Below are 12,734 nucleotides of genomic sequence, written 5' to 3' on the forward strand. Positions count from 1 at the left end.
CAGTTTAATCACTTATAAGTTTTAACTTGTTTCTCACTTCTACTTCACTTTTTTATTTTAAGCAAAAAACATTTATTTTAAGCTCACTCAAACGGCCCCTATATATATATATATTTTAACGTAGGAACTCGCAGCCGCTACCCCATGATCACAAATTCTCTCCTTCGGGAGTCGAACATGTGAGATAGTATCAAGAGGATAATATATAGTTGAATTGTGAACTCAATTACTGTTAATGTATTAATAACAAAAAACTGTTATACTTATATTTCAAGTTTAAACACTTGTAATTTGTATAATAAAATTGATTGAAAATGAATTTAGAAAATGAAAAAAATATTAATATCCGAGTAGCTGTCCGAGTACTCATTGCGAGTACTCTCCAAATTCCAAGTACACATTTTTTAAGAACAAAATTGAGTCGATCCGATTTTTGATTTTTACAACCTTGATTTATGGTTGATAAAGAAGATATAAAATAAACGAAAAATCTGTACTTGTATTACTCAATCCTTTCTCTATAATTACATATCAATTTTACTTTTTGCATGTATTTAAAATTTATAAATAAATAACTTTTAAATTTTGAAATTTTTCTAAATTAAAATTTTATATGAAATAAATTATTTTTTCAATTATTTCTAGCAATTTATTTATCTGATAAATTGTATGAATTGATTAAATTAATAAACTATCTTGATGTCTCTCTCTCAAAAATTAAGGCTTGAAAAGCCGCCGTCTTATTTCAAGTTAGTTGAGGGGCTTCCACTGGTTTCTTCTCTAGTGGAAAGCCCCAACCCCTTTGTTTATTTCATTTTCGCTGATTTTTTTAAATAAAATCCAATTTTTTGGGTGTTTGTGTGTCTCTCTTTTTGGAGTGTGTTTGGTTTGTCTCTCCTTTTGGAGTGTTTTGTTAGTTTTTGTGTTTAGTTATGTTTGGATTCATTCGATGTTGGATCTATTGCAAATGATTTTATTGATGTATTTTGGGATCTACAAAGCCCGTGTCAAATATCAGCAGTTGTAGCTATGGCAAGAGCTCACCTTTCACAACCAAATATTGTTTATCTGTTTGGGTTTATACTTTCGGCATGTCTATAGCTGTTATCCGGCGTGTAGATAGCTTGGGTGCCGCTCCTCCAATCTCAATTTATGAGATTATGGTTTTTGAACACTGTTCTAACAATGGCTTTTATGTGATAAGGTCAGTTGTGATGTTACCGCTTTCTGTGATGTTGGTGCAATTTAGATCGCTTGGAAGATCTTTGATTTCATTTTTAGTTTTAATAATTTTTAAATTCTATGTGTCAAACGATCTGGAAACAAATCAGCTAATTGTTTTTAATATGTTATTTGTGTTTCAACCTGATTGTAGTTATCAAAACTCTATGAGAAAAACACTCAAAGAGGAAAAAAGTGTATTCTCAAAAGAATACATTGTTTACAAACAAATTAAAGATAAAATTATTATTTTTTGATAACTATATTAAGTTCCTTTGATCAAACTTGTAGTACAATCCCTTTTGAAAATCTCTTTAAAACGACCTGAAAATAAGATCAAACAAAACAAAGAGAACATGAGTCGATATATAAAATTCACACATATTAAATAAAATAGGGAAAATATATTCATGAATCAATTATTATTAAAATGTGTTTGTATATGATTAAAAAAAATAACATAAAATTTATCTTAGAGAAATTTTTTATTGAGATACTAAAGAAAATAAATAGTAAAAAATAATTTTAAATAAAGATATAAAAAAGCCAACAAAGTGGCACTTAGTCAAAAATATGTCATCAATCGGGTGAGCCATAAATGGCACGATAAAGCCTTCAGTTAAAGCATAAATTTTCATGTTCTCAACTCTCCGCCGGCATAATGGCTACACTCCACCACCGAAAAATCATTCACCCAAAAAAAATCTACCACTCTCCCTCATCTTCGCCATATAAACAATCACTAGGATATAAATATTTAATTATTTTCAAGATTTCTCGCAGTGCAGGATAGCCACCTATAGCCACTGTCTCCTTTCTTAACCATCATTCTCTCTCCCTTGTCTTCCAGCTAACCGCCATAGCCATCCATTTTCCCACCTCGTAGCGTTGCTGTTATAACGGAAGTAAGAAAGATTGTAATAAACGTAAAAGAAGAACACAAATAGGCAGAAGAGAAAAATTTTAATGATCTTAAGGATACAGATTACAGCATGCGACTACAGCATACGGCTAGAGCATACGACATACGTTTAGGTTATGCCCTAGGGAGTTTATATAATACTCTCTAGGCTGTTACTGAAAAGCCCAGAGAAATAAGCCCAAAACAGATAACCCTAGTGTATAACAGAAAAGCCCATATAAATAGGCCCAAACCAGGACGCTTCGCCCCTCGACCCCGACTCGCTGATCGGGCAGCGTGATCCCCGAAGTCCCAACGTTGGGGCACTCACCGATTCAAGGCATATTCTAACAAATCTCCACCTTGACTTGAATCCTCTCACAAAAATAGATGTACTAGATGCACCATAATAATGCCAGATATACCAGAAAACAGATGTACCAGATGCACCATAATAATGCCCGACATACCAGAAAACATATGTACCAGATGCATCATAATAATGCCAGACGTACCAGAATAAACTCTTCTGCCCCAGATTTTGAATCAACAACTACGAACATTTAGCAAGTTCAAACAATGTTGAAACTTGCTATGTGAAACCGGCTTGGTGAGCATATTAACTGGGTTATCATCTTAAGTGATTCCCTGCTCCACCTGTTTCTCAACACCACCACTTTCTATGTGAGATCCATGATTTATCAGATAACACGATGTACTAACCGTTTCTGCCCGGAAACTTTTAGTTAGTCCAACATTAGAGAACACACATATAGCTCTCTCCAGAAGTGTCTGATTGTGAACCTTCTGCTACACCATTTCATTTTGGTGTATCCATGACTGTATGATGCCTAGAATTCCCCTCATTCACAGCTTGCCAATGCTCCTTTTCAATTTTCGAGGACGCAACAACAACAGAACCTGTTAATGTAGAACCTTGAAGAAGATACAAGGTACCACGTTTAACACCTTTCAGAATCACATCAGAACCCTCGCAGACATGTAGAAATCCACCTTCACCTTTAAAATTGAAACCCTTGTTATCTAACATACTCAAAGATATCAGATTCTTCGTCATAAGTGGGACATGCCTAACATCATTCAATGTACAGAAATCACCATCATGTGTCTGAAGTTTAACCGAGCCTATTCCAACCGTCTCACAAACAAAACTGTTAGCCATAGAAAATTTTCCACCGTCTATTTGTTCGTAGGTTGTGAACCAATCCTTGCGCGGACATATATGGTAAGACGCTCCAGAGTCAAGAATCCACACATCAAAGTGATGTGTCTGATTGGCAGCAACTAGAGCAATATCTTCTTCAGAATTATAACCAGCTACAGCAGCAGTGCCCACAGAAGTACATGCCAATTTATCCTGTTGCTTCTTTTTCTTGGGACAATCAGATTTCCAATGCCCCTTCTCTTTACAGTAATTGAAGACATCATTAGATTTCGAACCCTTAGGAGATAGGTTCTTCCCCGACTTACCATGTCTGGTACTTCCGCTGGCTACCAACCCAACAGCCTGGTTATCTGTACCTGTACCAGCCGCCTTATGGCGCAACTCTCTAGAATGAAGAGCAGATCTAACCTCCTCTAGAGAAATAGTATCTTTACCAACAATAAACGATTGGACGAAATTCTCATACGGTAAGGGTAAAGAAACTTACAGAATTAAAGCAGCATCCTTATCTTCAACTTTAACATCAATATTACGCAATTCTAATAAAATTGTGTTTAACTGATCTAAGTGATCTCGAAGAGACATACCCTCCTGCATCCGCAGACTGAACAGGTTGCTTCAGAAGCAACTTATTTGTTAAAGACTTTGTCATATAGAGACTTTCAAGCTTTAACCACAAACCAGAAGCGGTATCCTCCTCCGCAATTTCGGTAATAATATCATTTGCAAGACACAACAAAATTGTTGAGTGTGCCTTTTCTTCGAGACTGGTCATCTCAGCGCTTTCAGAATCTTTCGATTTCTTGTTCAACGGCGCCCAGAGCCCCTGTTACTTTAACAAGGCACGCATCTTGATTTGCCATAAACTGAAACTATTCCTCCCGGTAAATTTGTCGACCTTCACGTTAATACCACCAGACATCTTTTTGACCGTAACCTCGCTCTTATGCCAGTTTGCTATAACGGAAGTAAGAAAGATTATAATAAACGTAAAGGAAGAACACAAATAGGCAGAATAGAAAAGTTTTATTGATGTTGAGGACACAGATTACAGCATACGGCTAGAGCATACGGCATACGTTTAGGTTATGCCCTCGAGAGTTTATATAATACTCTCTAGGCTGTTACGAAAAAGCCCAGAGAAATATGCCCAAAACAGATAATCCTAGTGTATAACAGAAAAGCCCAGATATATAAACCTAAACCAGGACGCTTCGGCCCTCGACCCCGACTCGCTGATCAGGCAGCGTGATCCCCGAAGTCCCAGCGTTGGGGCACTCACCGATTCAAGGCATATTCTAACAGTTGCCGTAATCACTCATCCTTTTCAATCCACAACCACCATCAATCTTCCAAATTTCCGGTCTCGATGATAAATCACATAAGTTTTTCAACCTTTCGACGCCTAAAAATTAGCGCAACCCCTTCAACTACAATCATATCACGTCAAAACTCCTTCAATTCAGTCGTCGCCCTCGTCAACTCAATCCAAACAATCGTCTCATCATGATTTAAGTGTTTGATAATTGAAAAATGTTTCTTTCCTTGTCATAAGACTTTCACGTCGATGAATTATACTGAAAGAATCGGAAGATTTTCTTTCATACATGAAAAACTTTCATGTAAACAAAGATCATGTCGAAACGTCCCACGAGAAATTAGATAAAAATTTTGATGTTTGAAAAAAACACTCGAAAGAAAGCAAAATCCGCAGAACTAAGAAGAAAGGAGAACTTTCATTCAAAAAAGTCAATGAACTAACTAAAGGTCATGCGGAGATGGCCCCGGAAATTTAGCCAATAAAAATTTAATGACTGAGAAGAAAATATAGATTAAAGATAAAAACCACGGAAAGGAAGAAAATAAAGAGGAGAGAAAAAAGGAGGAAAGAAAGAAAGAATCAAGCACGAACGATTATGCCGGGCACCGAAACAAAGTCATTTAAAATGACACCATCGTTAATTAACGAAAAACAAAATCGTAATAAGAACAAAATAAAAGACAAATACATTTAAAATCTTATAACTCTAGTAATAAACGAAGAACAAAATTCAATTACGAAATATATCAAATACATTTAAAAGCAATAAGAACAAAGATTTTGAACTCATACCATTGTGGTGTGATAAATTCACACGATCCTTATATTACCGAATATAAAATATGTAGATACCGGATATGGCTAAAACTAAATCGCAGTCGCTTAACTCGTCATTAACTCATCATAATTGATTTATCACCAAATCAAAATCTTGAAAATCGAGTAAGATCTAATATCTAGGAACAAATCCGGTGGTGGGAAGTATTATTGAGAGAACGAGAACAAATCAAGAGAAATTAATGGATTCGGAGCTTTTCATCGGTGAAAACCGATGAAATCTCCGACGACAGCTAGAAAAAGAAGATGTCAGGAATTGAGGAAAAATAAAACGGGAATTGAAAAATGTTTGTAAATCTGCAAGAAACATCAAGAATTAAAATCGGAGAAAAATTAATTTTAATTGCTTAAAATATCATTGACCGAGAAGTTAAAAGAGGTTTTCATGCTGCCCTTCTTGGTAAAATATACTAGTACTGTAACTTTTTTTTTGACAGATTAGTACTATGTGGGTGTTTGGGAGTGGGACTTCTGGGCTTAAAAGCTCAGAAGCCCACTTCCTTAAATCTGATAGAGCGTTTGACAAAAAATCTGTAGGGCTTAATTGTAGGAAAAAAAGCTCAGAAAAGAAGTTACTATGTGTAGCTTTTTTTTGGACTTAGCTTCTTTAATCAGCTTTTCTCTAACAGAAAAACATGTATTCTCCCGTCCTATCAGGTTTTTTATGTTATTTTTTAGCAAGCATTTTAAGGTTCAAATTTAGATTATTCATGTACAAATGATTTATTTATAAATTAATTTAAAATAATAATTTTCAGACTAACTTATAAGTTAAGTTATCCAAACACTTAAAAAATTACTCCCTCCGTCCCCCTGAATAGTATACATTGGGGGACGGGGACGCGGCACGGACTTTAATGCTCCTGTAAAGTGTAGTTGTGTAATTTATTTTTAAAATTTTCTTTTTCTGAATTAAAGTTTGGATGTTATATTTTTATTCAGAAAAAGAAAATCTCAAAAATAAGTTACGGAACTATGTTTTATAAGAGCATTGAAATGCGTGTCGAACAGTTGAAAAGAAACGTATACAATTAAATGGGACAGAGGGAGTATAAGTCATGGTATTCAAACACTTGTGATAGCTTAAAAGTCTAGATCAACTTTCACTTTTAATCAACTTTTTTATTTTAAGCAATAAGTCACTTCTTTTAAGCCCAGCCAAACGGCCCCTATAACTTCAATGTTCTACTTTTTGAGACATATCTATAACAGATATTGCGTGGTAGCTATCTGCATGACACGAACGTGTGAGCACTAATCAGTAGAGAAACGCGATAATGCAAGCAAATGACCAATTCAAACGTTAAGGAAAAGGATTAGAAAATTGGCACGGAGAGAATAACCACCATAATTTATATCCAGGAAAAGAAGTCAAGTGAATTAGGATGGGACTATGAACCTTCACCGATTTTTCATGGTTGATTGTAAGTCCGAGTAAGTGCCACTAGATTCCGTATCTGCATGTGATGTGGGAGTCGCGTGCCCATATACAAATTGCTATTATCAAAATTCTGATATTCCACACTGCATCCCCAGTCCCCACTCAAATTTGTCATCAGTCCAGTTCTGTTTTCAATTACACACGCACACGTGTGTAGTAGAACTCCCGACCTGCCGCAGAGGGTACAAGAGCTCTACCACCACATCAATACCTTAGTTGGCTTGTTTTCACCCCGACATGTAACAGATGTTAATACATTGACGACACAGATGCGACATAGATTTTAAGGTTTTTATAAAATATAATTCTCTAACTTATTTTTAAGAATTTTTTTTCTATATATAAATATAACATTTATATTTTATACAAAAAAAAAGTTTAAAAATAAATTATAAAATTATATTTTATAAGAGCTTTAAAATACATGTCGAATAATAAAAAAACGTATACAATTGAATAGGATGGAGGAAGTAATTTTTTACCCTTTTATAAATCTCACGAAAGGGATTTGGTGAATAAAAATTTGTGTAACCTTGAATATATATAAAATTGTCACATTTAGAAATAAAAAACGCGTGGTCCGTGGTCCCACTGGACTCGGATTATATGAAGCACAAGTGATTGGCATTTGCTCCGCCTCTCTAACTTTAATCAGGGTTTTCACGAACAAGCTCGAACTCGGCTTAATAAAAACTCGGTTCGGTTCGGTTCGTTAAAAACTCGAGCTCGAACATATAAATATGTTTGTTAAAAAAACAAGCTCGAGTCGAGCTTTTCATGTGTTCGGCTCGAACTCGGCTCGTTAAAACTAAAAAAATACAATATTTTTAGGATAATTTCGTAATATATACTCCCTCCGTCCCTTTCATTTCTTTACACTTTCCTTTTTGGGGTGTCTCATCCAATTCTTTACATTTCAAAACTTACCAAATATGGTCAATGAGTCCCACCACTTCTCCACTTTTCTTTCCTTTTCACACTACTTTTACTCCACTATCTCCCTTCTATACATTAAAAATCAGTGGGTCCCACCACTTCACTCACTTTTCTTTCTCTTTTCAACTATTTTATTCATATTTCTTAACCTCCGTGCCCAACCTATTCGATAAGAAATGGGAGGGACGGAGGGAGTATATGTTATTGAACGCCGAATCCAACATATGATATATTAAATTGATCAGGAGAATATTAACTATAATATGATACTATCAAAACACACTAAAAATTTTATTTGATTTGCTATCTTAAGAGTCAAGTAGCGGTTTTACTTTATTTTATTCTGGCTCGGCTCGACTCGACTCGGCTCGGCTCGTATTTGTTCGTGAACAAACTCGTGTTTGGCTCGTTAGTTAACGAGTTCGAGCTTGAACACAATTTTTTGTTTGATAAGAAAGTTCAGCTCAGCTCGATTCGATAGAAAAAAATTTAAAGCTCGGCTCGACTCGGTCAAAGCTCAGCTCTACTCTGTTCGTAAACAGCGCTACTTTTAACTACATGTGTTATATATTTTTATGACGCAGTCGTCTTTGGCTGATTTCAGACAAAAATCATAAAGTGTAATTTTGTCAAACTGAATGATTTATTGACGTTTAGATGTGTCCCAAAATTTCTGCCGTCCAAATGAAAGTCATGTACAGTATATTTGTATCTTGATTTGGTCATATGACTCATATCGTCAAATGAATTAGTCCTATATTTTTCTTTTGAAGCAAAATTACTCCTAATTCCTAAATTTGATCTCAACGTTGTCTAGGTATGTTTAACTTTGGTTTCAAAAAAAAGAAAAAAGGTATGTTTAACTTAAAAATTGGCATAAATACATTAAGCAAATAATTTATGTAAAATATATATAAGAGAAAAATTGGAAAAAGAATGTTATTGGCATAGTACTACTCGTCAAAAGAAAGAGAGTTTTGTGAAGTACACAAGCGGGCGAGTCTAGCTGTTCCCATGTATTCTCCTTCGTAAATAAATAATTTTAATAATTTAACGATCAGTATTTTATATTTACAACCCGACAATAATTCCTAATTCAATCATTATATATCAACATAATAATACATCTGAACTTATAAATATATTTGAGATAACAAATAAAAAATTAATAAGGATTGAAAATGTATGTATTTATCAAAAAAAAAAAGAATTGAAAATGTAAAAAATAGAAAATAGTCAAAATATGAATGGTGAAAAGGAAGAAAAATGAGGTGCGCGCAAACTGGCCCGAACACCGGTTTAACAAAAAAAAAAGGAAGAAAAATGAAATTTTTATTCAAAAAATGAAATAATTAGAAATGACCAGCGTATTTTGAAAATGTCGTATCTGAGAGCATAATTTTATGACACATTTCTATATTTCAGCTTGCAGAGTGACACATGGAGCATAATTTCGACACATTTGACATTTCTGTATTTCAACTTGAGATATGTTGTACTTCAAAAAAAAAAACTTGAGATATGTTGGAACTGTTTCAAACCATATTATCTGCCCCTTATTTCTATTTATGCTATCTCCCAGAAACATCGGTATGTACTATGTAGCTTGATATTTATGTTGGACAAAGATATTTGTGCAGCCTGTAGAATGAATTAGACAATGAAGGTTGTATGTCGATGTCAAACGAATCAAAGACCCTCTCACAATGTTAGGAAATTGCCATCCTATCTTCCCGGGCAAGTACCTCTTTACGACCACAATACTTTGAAGCTCAGAGGCGTGTATTTGATTGTGATTTTAATTGATTATTTTTACGGGGTGTATTCGATTGGGATTTTAATAAAGTGTTTTTGGTCTATGAATTTTAATGGATTGTATGTGATTTTCATTTTGTGCTAATTCTTGATAAAATGTCACAGAGTTGATAGGATTTAAGCACAATGCTTCAAAATCCAATTGATTTTGGTAGGATTTCAAAAAACTTAAAATACACTGAAGAATGCCACAAAATCCATCATTTTATGAAATCCAAAAAAATCCATCAGCATTTGAATATCATTGGATTTTAAAAGATTTTAAACAATCCCAATTGAATATCATTGGATTTTAAAGCATAATTTAAAATCTCAATTGAATACCGCCAGATTTTGTAGCATAATTTAAAATCCCAATTGAATACCTCAAGATTTTAATGGATTTCAAACAATCTCAATCGAATACCCTCGGATTTCATAAATGAAAAAAAAAAACTTTAAAATCCCAATCCAATACACCCCTCTTAGTGTATGAATTTTAATGGATTGTATGTCATTTTGATTTTATGCGGATTCTTGATAAAACATTGCAGAGTTGATAGGATTTAAGCACAATGTTTCAAAATCCCATTGATTTTGATGAGATTTCAAAAAACTTATAATACACCGAAGAATGCCACAAAATCCATTATTTTACGGAATCCAAAAAAATCCATCAGCATGTGAATACTATCAGATTTTAATGGATTTTAAACAATCCCAATTGAATTCCATCGGATTTTAAAGCATAATTTAAAATCCCAATTGAATACGACCGGAATTTGTAGCATAATTTAAAATCCCAATTGCATATCTCAAGATTTCATTGGATTTCAAACCATCCCAATCGAATACCCTCGGATTTCATGAATGCAAAAAAATACTTTAAAATCCCAATCTAATATACCCCTCTTAATTGTCAAAAGATAATAAAATATAGAAATTATTACACTTTATATCACTCAACTTTGTGTCATTAGCAAATGAGTACCCACACTTTGAAATGGCGGTTCGTACCTCAAAATTTGTATTAGCTTTCAGTTTGTAACTCTGGCCACATTACGTTAAAAACAGCAGTTAACTTTAACTGTTTGATAGGTAACAATGTGTATATTAGTTTATAACTGATACTTTAGTCCTCGTGACCCCTCAAAATTTATGTATTATATTTTAAAATTATTTCTGAACACATACAATGATGTAAAAAAATTTAAAAAAAAAATCAGATTCTAAATCTAAATACTTATTTCTTTAAATAAATAATGCATTTTTTTATAGCAGTCCCAAATTTTAAATAAATTTTTAGATTCCAAATTTAAATACATATTTTTTTAAAACCATCTAATACATATAATAAGGGCCCTTGTGAAGAACTATTTGAGCAAAATATTTAAGAGCTATATTAGGTTATGTTATTTAAGAGCTATATTAGGTTCTGTTAGGTTATACATCCTTAATAAGTGAATAAAATTGACACACTTTGAGAAGGTTGTGTTTACATATATGTATGTGCAGATCTAGTGGCGGATTCAGAAATTATTTTTAGTGGGTTTTTTATTTTATTTTATTAATATAAATAATAAATATTTAATTAAATATTAATATTTAATTTTTTGATATTAATATTAAATGTTAATTTAAAAAACACCGAAAACTAAAAAGTATATATTTATACAAATATCTTAATAAATACGAGATTTTAAATTATTTCGAACACCAGTCGCCCAATAGTTAATAAGATTTCTGAATTATTGAGGTAAATTATGAGTTTGATAAATATTTTAGTAGGTTCCCGCTAAATTTTAATTTAATTTTTAACTAAAATTTATCTTATAATCAAACTTTAACGGGAAGTTGAGTGGGTGCCACGGAACCCATAGCCAAAGTCATGGATCCGCCCCTGTGTAGATCCAAATTTAAAGTGAAAATATATACTGCTTTGTTCCTTTTATATGTCATTTTTCAAAAAATTTATTTGTCCCTCGATTATTTATTTGAATGTTTAAAAAAACCAATACACATATACTAATATTTGCAATGTGTAACTAATTAATATACACTAGTATGAGTGCCGTACAATGTACGGGTCTAGTACATTGTTTTAAAAATTCCAGAATTGATCAATTAATTCCCGATTAATTTCTTGTAAGGTGGCCGGTCGATTCAATTTTTAAAATCCGATTAATCCTTATAAATCTTTTTTAATTGAAGTATATATAATAAATTATCGAAATCAAAATACTATATTATTTTAAATATGAATATGAATAATTATTAAATTTATGATATATCAAATATATTTGTTTTTAAATAACTAATATAATTTGTAAAAATTTATGACAAATTGATAATAGACTTGAAGTCTAAAGGCTGGGTATATCAAATATTGAGCTTCATAGTCGTAGTTCCACAAGTACTCTAGAAACTCTCCAAATATTTGACGTGTTTGGTTCATGGTTAATGAGTCCGGTTGAGTCCGGTTGTTGACAGGAATCGGAACTTTAATCTCATAACAAGTGTTTAGATTAGTTATTTGGTGTTATGGAATGAGAATCTCAATATTTTTGGGTGATTAAATCATACCCTTCTCACCATTAAGTTACCATATCATTCCCATTTTTATTAACCCAATTCTCATACCTTCCATTCACATTCACGATTATGATTCTCGACCTTAATCCAAACGCCCCCTAAATTAGTGGTTGGTTGGAAGTTATATACTGGTGACTTGTTCTTTGGGAATACAAAACCATAAGAAAGCATGACTTAGAGGACAAATCATAGAGATTTGATGGAATATAACTACATTAAGCTTGATTCCCTGTACAAAGGGTTATGTATGCAATTTAAGGGAGATGATAGATTCTTATGAGGTCGAGAGCACCATACATTTGAGAGAAACACATTGCTGATTGATTTAACAAATGAGTGCTGTATTAGATATTGAACAAATAAATACAAATAATAAAAGTAAAATGTCAGTCAAATTAAAATTATTTTGACAAAAAAAGATATTCAATTAATTTGATTATAATTTTTATGTGTTAAAAGAACTCGACTTTTTTGTATTAATTATTTGTCGAATGTATAATTTAGT

This window comes from Daucus carota, chromosome 2 (genome assembly GCF_001625215.2).
Source record: "Daucus carota subsp. sativus chromosome 2, DH1 v3.0, whole genome shotgun sequence".
Lineage (NCBI taxonomy): Eukaryota > Viridiplantae > Streptophyta > Magnoliopsida > Apiales > Apiaceae > Daucus > Daucus carota.